This window comes from Corylus avellana, chromosome 6 (genome assembly GCF_965113065.1).
Source record: "Corylus avellana chromosome 6, dhCorAvel1.hap1.2, whole genome shotgun sequence".
Taxonomy (NCBI): domain Eukaryota; kingdom Viridiplantae; phylum Streptophyta; class Magnoliopsida; order Fagales; family Betulaceae; genus Corylus; species Corylus avellana.
Window position 1 is genome coordinate 11,191,829 of NC_142495.1, and position 24,149 is coordinate 11,215,977.

At 35.8% G+C, this 24,149-nt stretch overlaps 2 pseudogenes; one reads left to right on the forward strand and one right to left on the reverse strand.

The window, feature by feature from the left end:
- Window positions 1–890: 890 nt before the first annotated feature.
- LOC132187868 (GDSL esterase/lipase 3-like) lies at window positions 891–10,853 on the reverse strand (annotated as a pseudogene).
- Window positions 10,854–15,203: 4,350 nt separating this feature from the next.
- On the forward strand, window positions 15,204–20,621 carry LOC132183128 (uncharacterized; annotated as a pseudogene).
- The last annotated feature ends 3,528 nt before the right edge of the window (window positions 20,622–24,149 follow it).

Here is a 24,149-nt window from a genome sequence, read left to right on the forward strand (position 1 = left end):
TTTAGAAAACCAAATAATATTCCTAAACTGAGTTTGCTAGAGGCTTTAAGCATGTATTTATAACCTCCAATACTCCTAATACTACTAAAACACGGAATATGGACTTTCAAAACCCTAATCACAGCAAAAGAAGGAAAGAAAGTCGGTTTAAAGCGAAATAAATGCAGAAAAAGTAACATAGCGCCCCGAGTGCGCTTGATCGCACTTCCAGGGAAGGGGTGCGCTAGAGCATGCGATCGTTTACAGTACAGGGACAAATCAGTCGCAGTACCAAAGACGACCTTCAAATTCCAGGGGATGGACGCTCGAGTGCAGGCACAGTGTCTAGGGCGCTCGATTAGAATCAACGTGCGATCGATCGCAGTTCTAGGAACTCCCTTTTCTGCAGCACGAGTCTGGGATCACGTCACCATCTTCCGGGGTATGTCCACACTACCATCCATTCCCGTCTTCTTCATGAAATCCCAAACACTTCGATTTACATCAAATAGGCTATGGAAGGAAAAGACTAGTGAAGAATTTCAAAATATGCCTTATTTGAATTTCGATAACTTCATTAATAAGTACATTTAAAGAGTAATTGATAAATCAGAGGTACAAAATCTTTAAAAAAAAAAAAATTGAAGCTTACTTTTCTCCTAAGGAAACGTAGAATCATATCATGGTAGACTATGTCTACTACTAGGGAAGAGTATAAAAGGTTAAATCTTGCTCTTATGTATTGATGATAAATTACAATACAAATGATCCTTATTTATAGAGAAATCATGAAAGATGGAGAGAACATGATAGTGATTACCTAAAACATAGGACTGCAATATCGATAAACATCATAGGAAAACAATATCCAAAAACATAATAGGAAAGCTAGCTATATAGAACATAATTTGCTACACATGTTCAAATAGTTGTTTCACATTGTAAGGCCCTGTGACATGTGGTTCTCCACTCCATATTAGGTCAGTTAACTGGTGGTTTGTCTTTTCACAAGTATGAACACCATCAAAGCACACATACTCACTCGGATCACTACATATCTCGAATGTGGTTCTCCGCTTCCTCCACCTCCATAATTTATATACTCTCCAGCGCCGCAACACACAGTCTCACAATTCTTGAAGCCTTAAAAAACCAAAAAAGGGTAAATTAATTACAACAAAGATCAGTGAAAGTTATATTTAAGTGAAAATTGTGTTGACAAGCCTACCATATTTTGAAGGGTTTTTAATTCTGTCTATAAGCTCATGGAAGTAATCAAATATTGAATATTTGAATCCGGATAACTCACTCTCTAGGGTTTTAAGGACTTGGGCTAGAGCTTTGTTGTGTAGCTTTGCCAGAGCTAAGGGTTGTTTGATACACTCACTAGCATGTGTAAAATTCATAATGGATTTTGTAAGTATTTTTGTTGGCTTAATTCGGTTCCGAAATGCAGAGGCTACTGTTCACTGGCTCAACCAATGATATAGAATGCTCAGAATCCAATCTCCACCGTTCACAATGAGGATTCATGTGTGATGAACATTCTTACAAAGTTTTAGCTCAATCGGACCACAAACACTCAACGATTGGAGCTGTTGATCATGATAGGACAACATTTCCAAAATGCAATTTTTCCTCCATTGCAGCCCTGTCCGGACAAGCCCTTTCCCTGTCCGGACAGCAATTCTAGAAACAGAAATTCTCTTCCTGCCAAGGCTATCCGAACAGCAAGACATCTTGTCTGGACAACAGTTCCAGAAACATGTTTTTTCGTCCTCTGCAAGGCCCTATCTAGATAGGCACTTAACCTGTCCGGGCACCCGGTAGATTTTATGCCCAAAACGTGTTTTTAATGTGAGCCCAGGTCTAGGGTTTTGTAGATGTTATAAATACATCTTTTTAGAAGAGAAAGGGAAGGATTCTGCATCTAGAGTTCACCGTCGTGCACTAAAAGAGTCTTGCTATAGATCATTATTTCCTGAGTGTGATCCGAGACTCCATATCAAATTTATCATACTGTTGCTCCTAATTCCCTTCCTGTGTTTGATAGAACGAATTATATGCTTTGAAAAATTGATATGAGAGCATACTTTAAATCCATTAGTGTTTGGCATATAGTTGAATCTGGATGGACTCGTCCAGACAAAGCAACAACTGAATGGACAACGGAGGAAAAGAATAATGCTATTGCTAATGGCAAAGCTATAAATGCTATTTACATATCTGTTTCAAATGAGGAATTTTCAAGAATTTCTAGATGTGAGATAGCTAAGGAAGCTTAGGAAACTTTAGATATCACACATGAAGGAACTAAGGTTGTTATAACTTCAAAAATTCAAATGTTGGTTTCTCAGTTTGAGGAGATTAGAATGCAGGAAGATGAAACGTTTGATGAATTCTACTCGAAGCTTAGTGTCATTAGAAACTCTACTATCAATTTAGGAAAAAGAATGGATGAGGCAAAAGTTGTTAAGAAAATCTTAAGGTTATTACCTGAGAGGTTTATACCTCAAATTGCTGCCATACAACAAAGCAAAGACCTAGACATAATGAGAGTAGAAGAACTTGTAGGTTCACTTCAGACTTTTGAGTTAATTCTACCTAAACACAAGAACACCAAGAATATTGCTCTTAAAGCAAAAAATGTTAAGGTTAACTCTTGTGGTTCATCTGATGAGGATTTTGGAAATGAGGAAGAAGTAGCTATGTTTGCTAAGAAGTTTAGGAAATTCTTTAGACCCAAGAAAGGAAATTTTAAAAATAGCAATTCACAATTTTATGAGAAATCTAGAATTGAGAATGTTGAGAAAGGTAAGTCACCTAGAGGTATCAAGTGTCACGAATGTGGAGGGCATGGGCACATTTGTGTTGACTGTGCTAACTTGAGAAAGTCAAATGGCAAGGCATTTAATATGACTCAAAGTGATGAGTTTGACAAGGACGATGCTGAACAGTGAGTTAATTACTTAGCATTTGGAGTTAGTTATGAGAGTGAGCATGAGGATAGTGAGTGTAATTCTCAAGACAAACAAGGTATGTCCGATAATGAATCGGAAGAGGAAGATGATCTGCAAAATGCTTACAATAATCTCTTTGTAGAATGCACTAAACTAAAAAAGCTGAATAAGCAACACTTGAAGAAACTAAAAAAGGTTAATCTTGAAAATGATCAACTTTCTGTCACCTTAACTGATTCTCTTGCTACTCATAATACTTTGATGTCTGAAATCACATGCTAATTGCCAAAGTGAAATCCTTAGAGAATGATCTGAATGAATCAAAGAATTATTTAACAAAATTCTCTAGTGAAAAGCTAAATCAAATGCTACATAATCAGAAACATTCGTTTGATAGAACTGTATTGGGTTTTGATAAATCTGCTATTTTATCTACTAATGTTACTTCTTCTTCAAAGATGATTTTTGTGAAACCAGTGAACAAAGAAGATAGCTTGGCTGAAAAGAAGGTAATTTTTCCTCAAATTTCCAAAGGTGAAAACGGTAAGGGAACTCTAACTAGTTCCTATATGTCTAGTTCTAAGTCGAGAAGTGTGCATATGTTAAGGAACCAACCGTCTCAAAGGTTTATTCCTACGTGTCATAATTATGGTAAGATTGGACATATCCGTCCTAAGTGTTTTCAGCTTAATAGTCATGAGCTTAAAAGAGAATATTTCCATTCTAGAAATAGTTATGAGAAATTATTCAACATGATGAGGGGCGTAGTAACACGGTTAGATGTCTTGGATAAGAGTCACACATTTGTCCCTGATGTAAAAAAAGTTTGGGTCAAGAAGATTAATACCATTCACCCATTGAGGGGGAGTGGTAATGGACTCACCTAGATTAGGTGGGCACATGACATGCCTAGAATTTATGCATATTTCATTTCTCTTTGGTATTCTAGGGCTTTTTTTCTTTCTTTTTTTTTTTAATGTTTTTGTGATTTTTTTTTTTTTTTTTTGTTTCCTTGTTCGATGTTCATTGTCTCGTGTATTGTTTCTAAACACATATCTTGCATGTGTGTAGGGTCAACAATTATGCACTATACATCTGATAATTCATATGTGAATGATCTGCTTTGTTTTTCTGGATACTGTTGAGGGAGTAAGAGTCATTCTTCTCATGATCGAATTTGTGCACTTTATACTCCTATTAAGTTTGTATTTTTGATATATTTTTGGAAGCTTTGATAAGACTTTTTTTTTTTGGTTAAGGAAGATAGGCAGTGTTAGTTTAATTAACTTGGCCAACTCGTTAGTTGAACCTACCTCCTAAACATTTCGGCATTTTTCTCCTATGTGCTAAAAGCAAAACTATGAAAATTCAATAAATTAAAAAAAAAATAAATTAAATAAATAAATTCAATATGCTAAAAGCATAAAATGTAATCAATGACTTATGTTTGCCTCAATGTGCCCCTATAGAAAGAATAAGTGACCAAATCATTGCGGAAACCAATGGTCACTAAAGGACATAGTGAAAAGCGAATGATTTGTCTTAGGGGGAGTGTATCGGATGAGGGAGTCTAGGCCATAGCATGATAAGGTTTGAATGTTGATTGATTTAGACTATTTGTCTTTCCTATCCAAGTTGTCTGTCTATGTTCTTTTCAACTGATAAAATCTTATTTAATGGGAGGTCTCACACACTACACCTTTCGCATGAGTTTACTAAGTTCTTGATTACTTTGCTGCATTTGCAGAACAAGTTGCTTCATACATATGTTGAATCTCAGATGTTTGTGTAGTATGTTGATTACTCTGTTTTGCTAGGGTGTTCATGAGGACGCGCATGAGGTGTTGGACATCAATACAAGTTTTTATTTGTGGTCAAATATTTTTTTGTTTGTGGTTTCAGTTTGAGGGGGAGAATTTTTTTTTCATGATCTTGCATTTCACTCATCATGCATTCGTAGCTTTGATCATACTTATGTTTTTATGACTTTCCTTGGGCTTACTGATGTTTTATTACCCTTGATGGAAATAGATAGAACACCATAGATGATTTTAATTTTGATATACTTGTTGCATTTATGAATGATATTTGTTTGGTGTTCGAATAGATTTGGTGAGCTATTCATGATTATATTCTATTCAAATCTGTTATATTATTGGTCATTGTTTATTCCTGTTCAACATATGCCTTGATGAATTTTGTAAGTGTTTCAGGAACCATGGTGACCTTTTGTCATTCTGTGACAAAAAGGGGGAGTATATATGGGGGGAGATGATGGGATGTCTCGGCATATTGGTTTTGTCACCGAATTGCCAAAGAGGGAGTTTGTAAGTATTTTTATTGGCTTAATTCGGTTCCAAAATGTAGAGGGTTTACGGGCTCAAACACTGATATAGAATGCTCAGAATCCAATCTCCACCATTCACAATGAGGATTCACGTGTCGTGAACATCCCTACAAAGTTTCATCTCAATTAGACCACAAACGCTCATCGATCGGAGCTGTTGATCATGACAGGACAACATTTCCAAAATTCAATTTTTCCTCCAATGCTGCCCTATCCATACAGGCCCTTTCCCTGTCCAGACAACAATTCCAGAAACATAAATTCTCTTCCTGCCAAGGCTATCTGGACAGCATGACAGCTTGTCCGGATAGCAGTTCCGGAAACATGTTTTTTCGTCCTCTGCAAGGCCCTGTCCGGACACCCCATAGATTTTATGCCCAAAACTTGTTTTTTAATGTGGGCCCAGGTCTAGGGTTTTGTAGATGTTATAAATACATTCTTATAGAAGAGAAAGGGATCGATTTTGCATCTAGAGTTTGCCGTCGTGTGCTAAAAGTGTCTTGATATTGATCGTTAGTTCTCTCTTAGAGTGATCGTTTGTTTTACTTGTTGATTGTTAAAGTGAAGTCAATCGGAGTTCCGGTGAAGAGAGATCACACAGAAGGAGTGCCAGCTGTCTCTGGAAAGGGCTATTGCTGTAGTAGGCAAGTGGGTCGCTTGTTTTATGCAAGATAATGTCAATTGCAATGGTTTTGTAAGTGTGAACTTCTTGTAATCCTTTATTCTTTTACTGAGTTAGTTGATTTCCTGGGTTTGGATACCTCGGAAAGGTTTTACTTTTAGAGAGTTCTCTGATTGGTTTGCTCTTCGTAACTAAAATATCTGTGTTCTTTATTGATTATTGCATATTTGTTTTGGTTGATTATAAATTGTTAGGTCAGATTTATTTTTCCATAATTTTGTGTAAAACACCTATATATTCAGAATAGGTGTTATTTGAAGTCAATTAGGTTTTTTTAGATTTCACGACCGGTATGCAACCCAAAGGCCCTACGTTTTGAAATGAAATTTTCCTACCTCCTAACCCATATATTTCCTGGAAAAGTAAACGTTAAAAAATTTGAACACATACTAATTAAATGCTTTCTTTCTAGTGAACATTTCCCCATTACTTTTGAGCACACTAGTCAAGTGGTCGATCACAATCTCCACATGTTGTGTTTGTTGGGAATGAGTAGCATTTGGGTTATTTATCGAAAAACTAAAGTAATCAATGCCTCCAATAATGCTAAACAAGTATACAGCTCTGCTCAGCACTTTCTCGGCTTCTACATCACCTACTTCTTGCCTCAGCAACGTCACCACAGTCTTAAAATAGCTTAGCTGCGTTGGGAGATCAATCTGAAATAAAAAAGAACAATCAAGCTATGAAACCTAAAAATTGTATGGTACGTTGATTTTTAGGTTGGGCTAACCTATTTTCATGATTTTCAGATGAATTAAGCACAAAGTTGGCATTAGCAAGTAGGCAATTTTATTGAGCTCATTTTACAACAAATAACTCAAAATATAAATCTTTCAAACTACCACCTTTATATCAAGTTACAACCAAACAAGCAAAAAACACCCGGTTGCCAAATGAATCCATTTTTTTCTTTTTTTTATAAGGGCGCATGCAATCAAGAGAAACATCTCATTTTATTTTGGGCAATAATATGAGAAGTCAACTCAATATTGCCATTTCCCAAGTTATCTTTATATCAAGTGCGCATATAAGAGTATTCCTATATTGAGCTCTTTAAGCTTAGTTTTTCTCTATTTCTTTTTTGAAAAATTACAAAAAGAGCTATTTAATAAGCCATCTTCTCTATTTTAAATTTAACTCTTCCAAATATCAAAAGCCAAAAAATAAAAATAGTTATTTAATTTTTTAAGCTTATACATTCATTTTCATTCTCTCTCGTTAACCCGGAACAAAAAAAAGAATTAAAAGAAACAAAAAATTATTTAACTAAAGTAGATCAGAAAGATGTTGAGATCGAATTTGGTGTTTGATTCTTTTTAAAAGTGATTCTCCATTTATATATATATATATATATATATATATATATTCTAATCAAATTCAACTTTTATTTGAATAGGTCAACATAAGTACTGCTCTAAGAAGTCTTAACCCCCAAGGTGAATCGATGGTGAATTGGGTCTAGGTATAGTGGAAGTAGAGGCAAATGCGCGAACTGGATGCATACGGCCAGGAAAAGGATCCCCCTACCGTACCAATGATCAGGTACTGGTTGTTGCCGGCATCACAGAGGTGCACACTTGCTTTAATTTAAATAGAGTCAATATTATCTTGAAGGGATGATATTCTTTTCATTTTGTTTATTCTTTTGTTGGTAATTAATGGTTTATGATGTTACCCTTTCCCGCAGAAATAAGCATCATTGCTTCGTCTAGTGGGGAATTGACGTGAATGTGTGTGGTCGGCATTCGAGATTGAAGCCGTACGTGAATGATTGCAGGGGCAGAAATTCACATGTGAGAATAAAATCGTTTCAAATGCTATCCACAACTCTACTCAGACCGTCCTAAAATTTTATTTTTAAGGTGACAATAAAAAAATCATTAGATTCAAAATTTAGCAGTAATTTATCTAAAATTTAATTATAATTTTTAGTGTCCGGTTAAAAAGTTGTAACTTTAGAGTTTGAGAGTGGTAGTATGCTCGATGAACACAACTGTTGAACTCCGCAATGGAGCCTACCATGGGAGAAATACCCCTTGGTTTCTAGTTGAAAAAAACAAAATATAATGAAAACATACCTTAAAGATAAAGTATAAGTTAAACATAACATTATTGGCTAACAATTAATTTTGGTAGAGTCTTATCACGAAAAGGAAGATAATCTCATCTAAAACCAATTGGTGTCTAGTGAGGGAAGCCAAAACCTTTTATGCGACATTCGAAATCGCACCCCGTAAGACATGTTCTAAAAGCCGTCCACGTGAGTAGAGTAGCACTGTTTCACCTTAACACAACTCAAAATTAAAAATTTCATCTCATACAAGAGTATCTCACCTACACTAATTGCTATAAAATATATTTCTCCCTTGATTTCTAATCTTAGAGTACAGAAGAATACTTAAGTAGACACCGATAAAAAACCCTAACTTTAATTGTTTTTGAAGTTTAGTAGAGTCTCTTAGTCTCATCACCAAAAGGAAGATGATTCACACCTCAAAAAGAAAAATTTCATCTCAAACAATGAGTATCTCACCTACGCTAAGTTCTATAGAATATATTTCTTTCTTGATTTCTAATCTTAGAGTGCAAAAGAACACTAAAGTAGACACTTACAAAAACCCTAGCTCTAATGTTTTTTTTTTTGGTATCCTAACTTTAATTTAGCTGACTTGAGCCAAATCCATTATTAAATTACCAAATAACACTAATTCTTAAAATAGCTGACTTGAGCCAAATCCATTATCAAGATTTCCATTTAGCTTGGCTAGTTGAGTTCAGTTGAGTTGAGTGTTTAGGTCTATCATCACGTGCTAAAGACAATGACAAAATGAAGACTTTTGGATTTGTCTCCCCTTGGACATAATTATAAAAGAGACTTTTGTAATTATGTCTCATATGAAGGGATCCTTTGTGGTGGTTATTTGTTACATTATCTGCATATATCGGCCAGCGACTTTCGGAGCAATTTTTTAGGTCATCTAGTTGAAAGTTTACAATAAAGAGATAATTCTTTTATTCAATAATTTACACTGTCATGTACATGGATATATATAAATAGAGTGAGTACAAAGTAACCGTTGGTTTTCTAGAGAATTTCCTTGTATAGCTTGATATGTCTTTCCTTATTTTCACCCATGCTTTGATTGTATTTCCTTAAGTCTCGGTGCATGATATTTCTCTGATTGATTGGGCGTGTTTGATGGGATATTTCCTTCTTGATGAAGCACCAGATCTTCATGAGCTGTAGAGGAGTGAGTCACGGCTGATTGGTTAACAACCCCCCTAAAATTGATGGGGGAAGACACACCATCAGTTTTCCTTTGAGAAAGTTGAAGCAAATAGAGGATAAACCTTTGGTAAAAATATCCGTGACTTGATCAACGGTGGAGATAAATTTCAACTAGACATCTTTATTGGCTACTTTCTCCCGGAGAAACTGAACATCGACCTCCATTATTACGGGCGTTGAAGACCGGATTAAAGGCCAAAGCAAGCACTCAAATATTATCACACCAGACTACAGGGCGAGACAAGAAAGGGAGGTGTAAGTGTAGCGTCCCAGATTTTTAAAGTCTTATTTTAGAGATATTTATTTGATGATATATTATTCATATTAGGTAATGATATTTATTCTTGAAGAATTGATTAGATCATATGAATATTATAGGAATGAATATTGATTTGAGGTTATTATGTCATGATGTTGATTTTATATGAGAGATTATATCTTGATTATTTTATTGGGAGATTTAAGAGATTTGATAATTCATGATTGATTAATATAATTGGGAGTATGATTGTGATTATTGGTGATTGATTTAATGAGATTTTATCAGTTGAGGAAATCGTGGGATTATTAATGGAAATTAGGTACTGGAGATCTTATTGGTTTATTTTAATGAATTTGAGTGATTGGCCTAAACCACTTTCACGCCAACTTTCCCTAGCACCACTAAGTATTCTTTCAATTTTATTATTTCTCTTGCTTTCCCACTATACCGATAATGCTTCTCCCTTCTTTGTTTCTTTACTTATTTATTCTCATCCCTTTGAACCAAAGAAAACGAGAGAGGCAGACTTGAGAGAATGAGAGTTTGGGCGAGAGTTAGTGAATGGGAAATTTATGGATAAGGATCAATTGCAGCAGAATGGGTTTCAACAAGTAATTACCTTTGATGATCTATTCCTACAATCACTGTAAGTATTCTTACTTACTGAGTATGATATTGATATCCAATAATACAGATTCTTGTGGTTTTATAACTTGTCTATCATTTTGATATATATAATTCAACAATGATTTATATTGTCGGAAATCAATTGACTCACTACTTCACAGTTTTTGTAGTGCTTGCAGGAATGGAAAAATCAAGGTAATTATGCAGTTATGATTAGAGATTCATATTGAGATGTACAAAGATTCCAAGTTGGTTAAGTTTTGTCTAGAGTTTAGACTCTCGGATAGATTTGTATAAATGCATTGTACGACATAGCTTTGGGTATTTTTGTATAAAGAAAAGTATTTTAATGGTATTGTTTTGTATTCAAAATTTCAGTTTTTCCGCTATATGAGATTATTTCAGCGTAACATTCGAATTTATTTACAAGATAAAAGAAGAGAAATATCGGGATGTTACAGTAAGTCTTCGAACATCATACGAAGCCAATAAAATTCAGCCACTATCATTGCTAAAGCCCGATATTTAGCTTCAGTGCTACTACGAGAGACAGTAGGCTGCTTTTTAAGCAGCCTAAGAAACAAGACAGGGACCCAAGAAAACACCATAGCCCATGGTGGAGCGGCAATCATCTGGGCCACCAGCTTTGTCCGAATCGCTATAGGCATGAAGGTCAAGAGAACCACGTGTAAAGTAGAGGCCATGGTCCACCGTGCCTTTGAGGTAGCGAACGGCATGTTTGGCCGAAGTCCAGTGAGCTATAGTGGGAGCATGAAGGTGTTGGTAGAGTTGATTTACCGAGTGGGCAATTTCAGGTCATGTGAGGGTGCAATATTGCAAGGCACCCACAACACTGCGATCGCTACAAGAAATTTGGTCATTAGCAACCAAATTATTAGTGGCGACCCCAAAGTTGCCGCTAATGAGGGGTCATTAGCGGCGACTTTTAAAAGTCGCCGCTAATGTGAGGCCATTAGCGGCAACTTTATTGTCGCCGCTAATAGCGGACGCTAAATACCAAAATAGTTGATATTTAGCAACAACACTAATAGCGGCGACCTGTGTTGCCGCTATTTACTACCCATCAGCGGCAAAATTACCAAGTTGCCGCTGTTAGGCACTCAATAGCGGCGACTTGAGTTGCCGCTATTTAAACACAATTAGTGGCAACAATTCATTGCCGCTATTATGAGTGCAACAACGGCAACTTCAAAAGTTGCCGCTATTGGAGGATCAATAGCGGCGACTTTGGTAGTTGCCGTTAATCGTCCAGACAAAAAACAAATAAAAAAATACTTGGCCTAATAGCGGCAACATAAAGTTGCCGCTATTAAGGGCCTAATAGCGGCAACGTTAAAAGTTGCCGCTATTGGAGGATCAATAGCAGCAACTTTAGTAGTTGCCGCTAATCGTCTAGACAAAAAACAAATAAAAAAATACTTGGCCTATTAGCGGCGACATAAAGTTGCCGCTATTGGAGGTCCTAATAGCGGCCACTTTAAAAGTTGCCGCTATTAGGCACTTAATAGCGGCAACTTTGTAGTTGCCGCTAATCGTCCAGACAAAAAACAAATAAAAAAATACTTGGCCTAGTAGCGGCAACATATTGTTGCCGCTATTAAGGTCCTAATAGCGGCAACTTTAAAAGTTGCAGCTATTGGAGGATCAATAGCGGCAACTTTAGTAGTTGCCGCTAATCGTCCAGACAAAAAACAAATAAAAAAATACTTGGCCTAGTAGTGGCAACATAATGTTGCCGCTATTGGAGGATCAATAGCGGCAACTTTGGTAGTTGCCGCTAATCGTCCAGACAAAAAACAAATAAAAAAAATACTTGGCCTAGTAGCGGCAACATTAAGTGGCCGCTATTGAGGGCCTAATAGCGGCAACTTTAAAAGTTGCCGCTATTGGAGATCAATAGCGGCAACTTTGGTAGTTGCCGCTATTCGTCCACACAAAAAACAAATAAAAAAAATACTTGGCCTATTAGCGGCGACATAAAGTTGCCGTTATTGATCCCTCAATAGTGGCAACCTTAGTATTTGCCTCTATTTACCACTGAAAGAAAAAAAATTAATTAATTAATTAAGTAATTAAATTATAAATATTGGGGCAATGCTATTGACCTTACATATATAATAGAAAAGATTATTTACCAAAAATTCACCTCCAATAATATGTCATTATTTATTTTATATTAATTATTGGTGAATTTTTTCTATTTTCTATTCTTATTTTTTATAAAAAAATCAATATTTATTTTTTCCTTTTAAAGAGAACAAATTCGCGTATTAATTATTATTGAAGTTTTCTATTTCTTATTCTTATTTAAATGTTTGATCGAACAATCGACCGATCTTGGTGAATTAATTCAATTGATCGTGATAGCATCAAATGATCGATCGATCAAGGTGAATTAGTTCGATTGATCGTGATAAGAACAAATGATTGATCGAACATCCGATTGATCCTAATGAATTAGTTCGATTGATCATGATAAGAATAAATGATTGATTGAACATCCGATTGATCCTAATGAATTAGTTCGATTGATCATGATAAGATCAAATGTTCGATCAAACATCCGATCGATCTAAATGAATTAGTTCGATTGATCGTGATATGTTTAATTGATCAATTAAACATCCGATCGATCCTAATGAATTAGTTCGATTGATCGTGATAGGATCAAATGTTCGATCAAACATCCGATCGATCTAAATGCTTTAGTTCGAATGATTGTGATATATTTAAATGATCGATCAAACATCCGATTGATCCTAATGAATTAGTTCGATTAATCGTGATAGGATCAGATGTTCGATCAAACATCTGACCGATCTTAATGAATTAGCTCGATTAATCTTGATAGAATCAAATGTTCGATCAATCTTACTAAATTAATTCGATTGATCGTGATAGGATCAAATTATCGATTAAACATCCGATTGATCCTACTGAATTAATTCGATTGATCGTGATAAGATCAAATGATCGATCAAACATTCGATCGATCCAGGTAAATTAGTTCGATTGATCGTGATAGCATCAAACGATCGATCAAACATTTGATCGATCCTAAGGAATTAGTTCGATTGATCACGATATGATCAAATGATCGGTCAAACATCTGATCGATCCTTGTGAATTAGTTCGATTGATCGTGATAGGATCAAATGATCAATTAAACATCCGATCGATCCTAATGAATTAGTTCGATTGATCGTGATAGGATTAAATGTTCGATCAAACATCCGATCGATCCTAGTGAATTAGTTCGATTGATCGTGATATGATCAATTGATAGATCAAACTGGATATAATTGAAGGTTTGTAAGCTTTTAATATTATCTTAGTGCCTTAGTTACATTGATCTTATATTATATTTGGATTTTGTATTATTTTATAATTAATTATAAGATAAATATCAACTTAATGATCTTTATCATAAAAATTTATTAAACAGAAATTTTTAGTTAATATTATAATAATAAAAACATATTACAAGAGAAAAATTAAAAAAACAAACATCCGATCGATCCTAATAAATTAGTTTGATTGATCATGATATGATCAATTGATAGATCAAATTGCATACAATTCTAGGTTCGATCGAACATTCAACTGAACTGTAAGCTTTTTATATTAATTATCTTAGTGCCTTAGTTATATTGATCTTATATTATCTTTGGATTTTGTATTATTTTATAATTAATTATAAGATAAATATCAACTTAATTATTTTTATCATAAAAATTTATTAAACGAAAATTTTTAGTTAATAGTATAATAATAAGAACATATTACAAGAGAAAAATTAAAAAATAATAATAATAATAAATAAAATAAATAAATAAATAATTGTAAGTATAATTTTTTTATAAAAAAAAATACCTCCAATAGCGGCGACACATTGGATCGCCGCTATTTGAGATAATTAGCGGCGACTGTGGTCACCGCTATTGATTGTACCAAATAAAATTAGCGCCATCTCTGAAATTGGCGCTAATTTTCTGAAATTTTATGAAATTTTTATACCATTTTTTTTTTGTTTTCTGACTCAAAGTCCCAAAATCACTCTGACTCAAAATAAAATCACTCTCTCTCACTCTCACTCTCTCTCTCGATCTCACTTCGAGAAACAGCGAAATCAACAAGACAGGAAGAGGAAGAAGAAGAAGGAGAAGGAGAAGATAGACGGACCTAGATCGAATCGAATCGGATCCGACCCACATACGCACATCCTCCTGGTATGTACGTTGGTCTTTGTGTATTTTCGTGTTTTGGGGCTGTTTATGGATCTGGGTCTTTGTTTTCGTCCCCTGTAATTTTGAGTTGAGCTTGCATATGTTGTTTTCTTTTCTGTGAACATTGGCTTTGACGGTGAAATGATGTCTTTTTATGTGGGTATTTTATCTTTCGGCTAATTTTGAATTACCTCATATGGGGTTTCCTTGTTTGTTTTTTTCTTAATGATTATTGGTGATCTTCAAGGTGTTTCTATATTTTTGCCTGTTTTCTCAAGTGATTGTTTTGTATTAGTCGCTAATTTGAATTCAATGAGATGCTTTTCATATTCTTTCTTTTGCTTTTGGTGATTTTCTAGGTGGTGTACGTATTTGATTAATCTCCCATTTGTTCTATTGTCGTAAACGTTGTTCTTGCATGTAGGACTTCTTCTTTCTTTATTTATGCTAGATTGAACTCACTGAGATGCGTTAAGACCGGAGAGAGCCCATTGAGATATATTTAGTTTGTTTAGATATTGGGATTTCAAGGGTAGGTCCTTAGATTTTATTGTTGGTTCTAATTGAATTTCATGAATCAATTATAAAATATATGGAATCTTACTTTATTTGTGGGAGGAATGATTCATGTGTGTACTGTATCTGGTAATTTCTCAATGCTTTCTGCTCTAATCTTTGGAGATGGTTGTTCTTTTGCAAACTTGAGAGATAATAATGTTTCACCATCCTTAGTTTGATGGGGCTACGTAAAAAATATGAATCGGAAGCACATGATGGTTTTCCTTTTCTTAAATGGAGGTATAAGAACCCAAGGGATACAAAGTTCCTCATGGGCGTCTGACTGTATGGAATGACATTGCCAAGTTGTGTTTTGACGGTTTTTGATGAAATAGGCTGTTGCTGATACTCGATGTGTATCACATCTAAAGCTCTTTTTGTGTTCTCATCATGCAAATTTGTCTACTGGCAAGGTGCAGTATTGATTTACAGAAATCCTACCAGTTTTTTTATATAGCTTAGGCTCTTATTTCATACTTGCTTGGTAAAGTCCAACATAATCATCATAATGCTGTAATGTTGTTGTACAGCATGACATTTGAGCCACCTTTGAGCACCTAATTTTGTTTCATAGGTGAGCAATGTCGATGGCCTAGATTTAGCTGCCCAATTGCATGACCAATAAGGATCAATCATGTAGAGAAAAGGTAAGCTATGGAATTCACCTTTATTTTTTTATTTTTTTTTAAGAATTTAGTTTGGAAGCAAATAAAATAACTCTTAAGAATAAAAAGGAAATGAAATATTTATCTTTTGGAGGCATAAAAATTGCTTGATATCCACTCAAATAAAGACTTGGAGGCGCTAGGGAAGACCAATGCCACTTTTGTTCCTCAGCTGCTCTATTGCGTCTTGGGTTCTTTCAAGATGCTATGTGTTAAGTCCAGCAATATCTTTGGCAACGCTGGCACTTTTTCTGGTAGCAAATCAGGGGTAGCTGCAAGAATAGGCTGGTCTCACACTCATACGATCACATAGTTGACATATCCATTTGGGCTTTGCTTGGCTTTTCCATGAAGTAATGGGATGATCATTGGCTCTGTTCTTGTGTGTGTTTTCTTCTTTGATAATTACTGAACCTGCATACATCTGCCACTATAGATGCTTTTCCTATAAAATCTAGATTTTGAGACCTGTTATGGTCATTTTTCGTTTATAGTTTTTTGGTGACATGTTGGGCCATATCTCTTTGTGCTTTTTGCTCTTTCTGTCCATGAGTTCTCCATAAAAATATTAGTGTGTGTTTCCGTATCTTCTTTTCTTCTGGATTTTATGGGGTTTCCTTAATTGTACGATTAGAAACTAGTAGTTATGTCAAATGGGCGTTGAAGAGGTTTCACTGAACTTTCTCAGGTAACCTTTATTTTTCAGGAGTTGTAGTTAATGGATTCAGATAAGTGACTGCAAAAATATAATTTATATAGTGTTTTGGAATGTCTTATATATTTATCGAGGTTCTTGAGTTTGTTTTGTTTTGTTTTTTTTTTTTAATCGATTTGGTGTCAGAAAATGCACTTGCTATATAGCTTATATCTTATAGTTTTTTGGCAAGACCTTTATCAACAGCATAATGTTGTAATGTTGTCATCCTGCAGGACATATATGCCAACTTTGAGCACCTAATTTTGTTTCATATGCGAGCAATGCCGATTGCCTTGATCTAGCTGCCCAATGGCATGACCAGCTAGTTTCAAGCATCTACAAAAACAGTAAGTTATTGCCTTTATCAACAAGAGAGGAAGAGGAGGGAAGAGGAAGAAGAAGAAGAAGAACCGGATGACTGCTGAGTATAAGAGGTCTAGGTTATCAAGGAACCGGACGACTGCTAACCGGGCTTATGGTGGAGTTCTTTCTGGTGGTGCTGTAAGGAAAAGGTTTGTTTTTCATAGGCACAAGGATTTACAGTTTATCCATCTCTCTTTCTCTTGTGTGTGCTTGGGTGAATGAGCATCTGTCCCAACTATTTTGTAGGATTGTTCAAGCCTTTTTGGTGGAAGAGTTCTACGATTCTGTGAAGAGAAAACACATAGAACTTGGGCTTTTGCAAAGAACGAAGACTCTATTGACAATCCTTGAAGCTCAAGTAAGGCTGCTAACTTGATGAATGCTTTAATTTTTATTAGTTGTGAAGTTCTGCAGTATGTTATATTGTCTGTGCTTGATTAGCAACTTCATTGATAAAAAGATTTCTTTTACACCTAAATTATTGACATTGCTTGGATGTACCTCTCCCCTACTCACGCATGTTACCCATGTCTTTCATATGATTAGACATATGATTGATCATAAAGTAAAAGCTTTTATATATGCAAAATGAGGATAAAGTTGCAGATATGTCATTAGAGCAGATATGTCAAAATGAGGATAAGGTAGCTATGTAAATAGTAGCCTCCTACCACTCCTTTTATGCACCACCTTTAAACTTTACTTGTAGCTATATTTACTACATATGAGACACATGATATAAATGTGGTAGAGATCCCCATATGATTCAAGTCATCCCCATATAAACATGTTGAGAGATTAATCAGATGATACTTTGAGGATTAAACCAAAATTAAGTTACAAACTAAAATAATTAATCAGGTGTCCCTATTGTACAACAACCTCTTGGGAATAAAAAAACGATTAAAGAACTTAAAGAGAAGGAAAGTCAATTAATAGGATCTCACCATTGTAAGCCTAGCTAGCTCCTAAAGATGGCAAAAATGATTGAAAAGATTAAAGAGATCCAAAATATTGACATGAGAGGGTTTGACTAAGGGTGGAACTAGAATTTTTTGCGTGAAAAAAACAATACTCAAAAGGAATTGTTTGTGAAGTAAAAAATTAGTTTGGGCCACTTCATAGAAAACATTATATTTTTTTAAAGGACTTCATAAGAAATTAGTCATAGTACTAGTATGAGTATTAATAAGTAAGACTTATTATTACTTTGCATATATATCTTGAATCTTGTACTTAAAAGCTTTCGTGAGTGACTTATAAATCTAAAAAATTTGATAATTGTGACAGAAAATTAAAACTTCTCTAAACACGCCTGTGATTAAATGTAGGTAAGGAGTAACTTGTGATAGTGAATAGAGATGGATAAGAGTTGGATGCAAGAACCTACTCGATGTTCCGATCAATATCTAAAAGGTGTTGAAGAATTCCTTAGAATGGCGCGCCAATGTGTGGATGTAAATGGTATTATGAGGTGTCCATGTCGTAATTGTGCAAATCGATATTTTCGTCATATTGAGTTGGTGGAGAGTCACTTGTATGAACATGGAATTGATCGCACATACACTCTATGGATATTCCATGGCGAAGAAGATCCGTGTGGTATAAACGTGATTGCCAACTTATACACTGATACAAATGTGAGGATAGAGGAGGTTGATGAGATTGAAGAATTGTTAGGCGATGTTCAAATGGGGACATTTTTTGAAGCCAACATAGGTGAGCACTCTACTACTCCAGGTTTGACAACTAATAGTCACGAATATAGAACCCCTTTCGGTCGATTATGGGAAGATGGCATGGGTGGACTTTATCCAGGCTGTAATAAATTTACAAAAGTAGCTTTCATTTTGAAGATGCTTCATATAAAGACAATTTGCAACATGAGTAATAAGGCATTCGATATGATAATTAAATTGATAAAGGAGGCCCTTCCTGATGGAGACACATTGCCACGCTCGTACCGAGAAGCAAAGCGATTTTGCCGAGACTTGAGTTTTGGTTATGAGTCGATACATGCATGCAAGAATGATTGTGTGCTTTTCTGGAAGGAACATACTGATAAAGTAAAGTGCCCAACATGCAACACTTCAAGATGGAGTTGTGTTAAGGGTAGTGGCAAGAAAATTCCTTAAAAGGTCTTGCGGTATTTCCCAATAAAACCGAGGTTGCAACGATTGTTTATGTCAAAAGATATGGCCAAACATATGAGGTGGTACAAAGATGAACGAAAAGATGACGGCAACACTCTAAGACGCCCAGCCGATGGTCTTGCGTGGAAAGAGTTTGATAAAGAACATGAATGGTTTGCTTGTGATTCCCGCAACGTGCGACTTGGTTTGGCAAGTGATGGTTTCAACTCATTTGGTAATATGAGTACCACATATAGCATATGGCCAGTAGTAGTAATGTCGTACAATTTACCTCCATGGATGTGTATAAAGGATCCAAATATGATATTGTCATTAATTATCCCTGGTCGTACATCACCTGGAAAACGACATTGATGTGTATTTGCGGCCTCTAGTTGATGATTTGCATGAATTATGGAATGAAGGTGTAACCACTTATGATTCTTCGACTAAAGAGACATTTCAGTTGCATGCAGCATTACTACGGACCATAAATGATTTTCCTGCGTATGAGAACTTGTCTGGGTATTCTACAAAGGGAGAGCTGGCATGTCCGATATGTAACAAGGATACAATGTCTTATAGGTTGAAGTATGGGTCTAAAGAGTGTTACATGTGTCATCGTAGGTGGCTTCCTCGAGACCATGAGTGGCGCCAAGAAAGAGAATTGTTCGATGGTACAGAGGAGCATAGATTGGAACCTGAAGAAATGTCTAGAGATCAACTGTTGCAACAACTAATACATGTTGAAAATGTGCAGTTTGGGAAACATAGTGGGAACAAGAGAAAGCGTCGCACAAGTGGTGTTGATCTAAATGTGTCGAATTGGAGGAAGAAAAGTATTTTCTTTAAGTTGCCTTACTGGTCAACATTGAAACTACGACACAATTTAGATGTCATGCATATTGAGAAGAACATATGTGATAGTATCTTGGGTACATTAATGAATATTCCTGGAAAGACAAAGGACACAACCAATGCACAAAGAGATTTACGTGAGATGGGTATACGTAAAGAATTGCACTTGCAGACAAATGGTGCCACAACCACGATGCCACTTGCGGCGTATACTTTGACAAGAGATGAGAAGAACCAATTATGTGAGTGGCTGAAATGTGTGAAATTTCCTGACGGGTATGCGTCTAACATTGGTCGATGTGTGAACAAGCAACCTGGCAGGATATCAGGAATGAAAAGCCACAATTGTCATGTCTTTTTATAGCGCTTACTTCCTGTTGCAATCCGTGGAAAATTGACGCCTGAAATAGAAACAACATTGATTGAGATGGTTAATTTTTTTAAGCAGTTGTGTGCACGTACATTAAAAGTAGATATTTTGAAGCAAATGAAGGTTGACATTGTCGTCATTCTATGCAAGATGGAACAAATATTTTCACCAGCATTTTTCGATGTTATGGTCCATCTAGCAGTTCATTTACCTCGAGAGGCTGAGCTTGGGGGACCAGTACAAAACCATTGGATGTATCCAATGGAAAGGACGCTTGGTAAACATAAGAGGAGTGTGCGGAACAAAGCGCGACCGGAGGGTTCAATTGCTGAGGCTTATTTAGTTGATGAGTGTTTGACGTTTTGCTCAATGTATCTTCGTGGTATTGAGACGAGATGGAATCGTGAAGAGCAAAATGTTGATGGCTGTCTGGAAGAAACGGAACAAGGCCTTGATGTGTTCTCTCAGCGAGTTCGACCGTTGGGTGCGGCAAAATATATGACACTTGATGAGAACATTTTTGCAAGGGCTCGATGGTATGTGCTTGGCAACTGTAATGAAACGGCTTCATACTTGCACTAAGTATATAATTGTGGGTTCCTTACGTTATGTTCATTCATGACACTAGATGATTACTAACAACATACACTTTTATATGCAGTGAACACTATCAAATAATTGAAAAGGAAGGCGGCCATGACATTGAGAAGAAGCATGAGGTCGCATTTGAGCGTTGGTTTCGAGATAATATATATAGTGGTGGGCGTAATGCAGAAAATGTCCCAGAACAATTATATCATCTTTCACTCGGGCCTGATCGTCAAGTTAGATCGTATAGAGGTTGCATTGTGAATGGGGTTAGGTTCCACACAAAAGAATGTGCAGAAACTCGTACTACCCAGAACAGTGAAATTGTTGTTAAAGGTGGGTACAACACGTTAGATGATGAGTACTATGGTGAGTTGAAGAATATTTTTGAATTATGTTACCCGGGCCGAAATTTGGTGTATCTATTTGAGTGCGATTGGTGGGACACTGGGAGTAATACGCGGGGAATAAGAAAGGAACAAGGTTTTACAATTGTGAATACTTCTCGGAAATGGTATGAATCCGATCCGTTCATATTAGCATGCCAAGCTGCGCAAGTGTTTTACTTGAATGATCCTAAATTGGGTGGTAGTTGGAAAGTGGCGCAGGTGTTGACCAATAGAAACACATACTATAATCCAACAGTGGTAGGGGAAGATAGTGACAATGATGACCAAAGAACCAACAATGAGGTATACCAAGAAAATGAATGTGCTGGGGGTAATATTGCCATTGTTGAAAACTCTACTATGTTACGTAGAGATGATTCAACAATACCTATTGATAAATTATATGTGCAACTTGATGCAAGCATGTTCATTAACGATAACCTTTTGATTGAGGAGCATAATACTAACTCCGATAATGAAGAAGAGTTAAGTAGTAACTATGATACAGATTCTGAACACACAGAGAACTCTGAACATGAACAGTCCTCCTCAAGCAACAATGATACAGACTATGAGACAGAATGACCAAGTATGAATTGGATTAACATATTGTATGAAGCTTTGCACTTATATTTTAATTTTGGTTTTTCTTTTTTTAAAAATTGCCCACTTATTTGCAATTAACTAAATTAAGTATATGAACAATTTTTTTTGTCCAAACCGTTTAACATGCAATATTATGGTTATATGATTGATCCGCATTTGTTTTGTGTTGTTTGCAGATCTATCATAGCAACTAGAAATGGTGATAGGCCAAAGCCAAGGTCATGGCCGAGTTCGAGGCCAAGGTCGAGGCCTGTGTCATGTCGAGGACCGTGACAGGTCGACTCTAGTTGATGCAGTTGACGATATGGACATGCTATCAATGGTGCCCCCTGACTCGGCGGAGGCCCATCCTTTCGAAGAGCCTTCTGATCACATACACTCATCAGGAGTTGCACCCACCGCAAGCTGTAAGTGAATATACGGTCTTTTTCTTATTAATTTGTTGCTGACACTTTGCAAACTACTTCACTAGATACAACTAACTACGTTTCCATATTTTGATTAATAGCTAGCACATCCGTTAGACGGCCAAGGGGTAAAAACAAGAATTTGAGGTTCAATGCTATGATAAATAAGGATGGTCCGCTTACTTTGGAATTCGATCCTAAGTATCGGGTACCTGTGGGTGAAAATGCGGCATCGTGGTCAAGGATAATTTCTACGATTGTGTGGGATCATTGCGACCTCCATTATGATTGTTGGAGCAAGGTCCCGAATGTAATGGTGAAGAACTTGGAAGAACGTGTGAAGGTATAAATCTGATTTTGTATGTGTATTATGTCGCTACAAATAATGTGACAAACGTTTGACCATTATTTTCGTAATTACTATGTCTCAAGGTAAGTTTGCTTTGGATATGGAGCTAAAGAAGCACAGGGATTGCTTAAAGTATCAATTACGTCTAGCCTATAGGAGACATCGCTCCGATTTGCACTTAGATCACTACAAAATTCATTTTGAAAATGTGAACAGTGAGGATTTGGCAGCGGTGGCCAATGCTAAACTTGAGGCGAGGGCCAATGTTCCAGAAGGTATTTCTCCAGAACAATGGCCTGCTATATGTGATTCATTCGAAACCGTCTTGTGGAAGGTAAATGTATCTTATTCAAATAAATAGTCAATTATTATTTCTAAGATTTGTATTCAGCTATAAAAAATGAAATGAATATGTTTGGTTGAATTTTTGCAGGAAAAATCTGAGCGAAATAAGAAAAATAGAGTAGAGATGCAAACAAATCATACCGCTGGCACCTCGTCATTCGTCAATGTTATTCACAAAAAGGTAAGAATATATAGTGTTAAGGTTTTATAGTAATGTTCTTCAATGTACCAGCTAATTAGGTGTATTATGTGCAGGCAAAGATTACTAAGTCCATACCCAATCCCATAGAAATCTACAAGCAAACGCATGTTAGAAAAAAGGATGGAACATTTGTGAGTGACTACGCTGAGAGTAAATATGTAAGTGAATGAAATGAGTACTCATGATGAATATGTCTAATGAATTTGCATGACTTATTTAGTTGAGGTTTATATGGCTTGTGCAGGATGAAATGAAATCAATAGATTCCTCTAACTCCGACAACATTAGCCAAGAAGGCATTGTCTTGAAGGTGCTAGGTGGACACCGCTCAGGACATGTTAGAGGACAGGGTTGTGGTGCCATACCTATCCAGTTAAATTCCTCATCAACACAACACCATGATGAATGCTTGGCTAAACAGCTAGAAACTGAAAAGAAGCTAGCTGAATCACTAGAGAAATGTGAAAAGTTGGAGGAAATACAAGCTACTATGCAGCAATCACAAGCTGCTATGAAGGCTGAAATGCAGGAAACACAAGCTGCCATGAAGGCTGAAATGGAGGAATCAAAAGCATCCCGAGCTACTTTGCAGGCACAAGTGAATATGCTACTAAAACATTTCGGAGGGTAAGAGAATTTTGCCTGTCACTTTTTTTTTTTTTTTTAATTTATTTAATTTCACACACACATATCAAGCAATTGTTAGAAAGATCATTGATTATGTTATGAATTCTATTATTCCTAGGCTTGAAGGGAACTCTCATGGATCTCAAGCAAGCGAAAGCAACGTTTGAGGGAGCTTTTGTTGTATTTTGTTTAAGACTTTGTTTTGATATTATAATGATTATAACAATTTTGGTTTGTATTAGAGGGTAAGAACTTCAAATAGTTTTTTGTTTAAGAACTTGGAGAGAGCTCTTGTGTGTACATTGTTAAGAAGTTGTCTTGATATTATAAAAATTATAACAAATTTGGTTTGTGTTAGAAGGTAACAACTTCAACTAGTTTTTTGTTTAAAAACTTTGAGTTAGTGAACCTCCCTTGACATGTTTATCAAGTTGAGTAAACATTGCAAGAGAGTAATATTGTTATATAACAATATTTCATTTTTAAGTGTATACAGGATGGCACGAGTGGAAGATGTGTAAGGAGTTGTGGCGCTAAAGGACTCAAATAACAATGGGTAAGTTAAATTCAATTTAATATTAGAATAGTTCATAACTT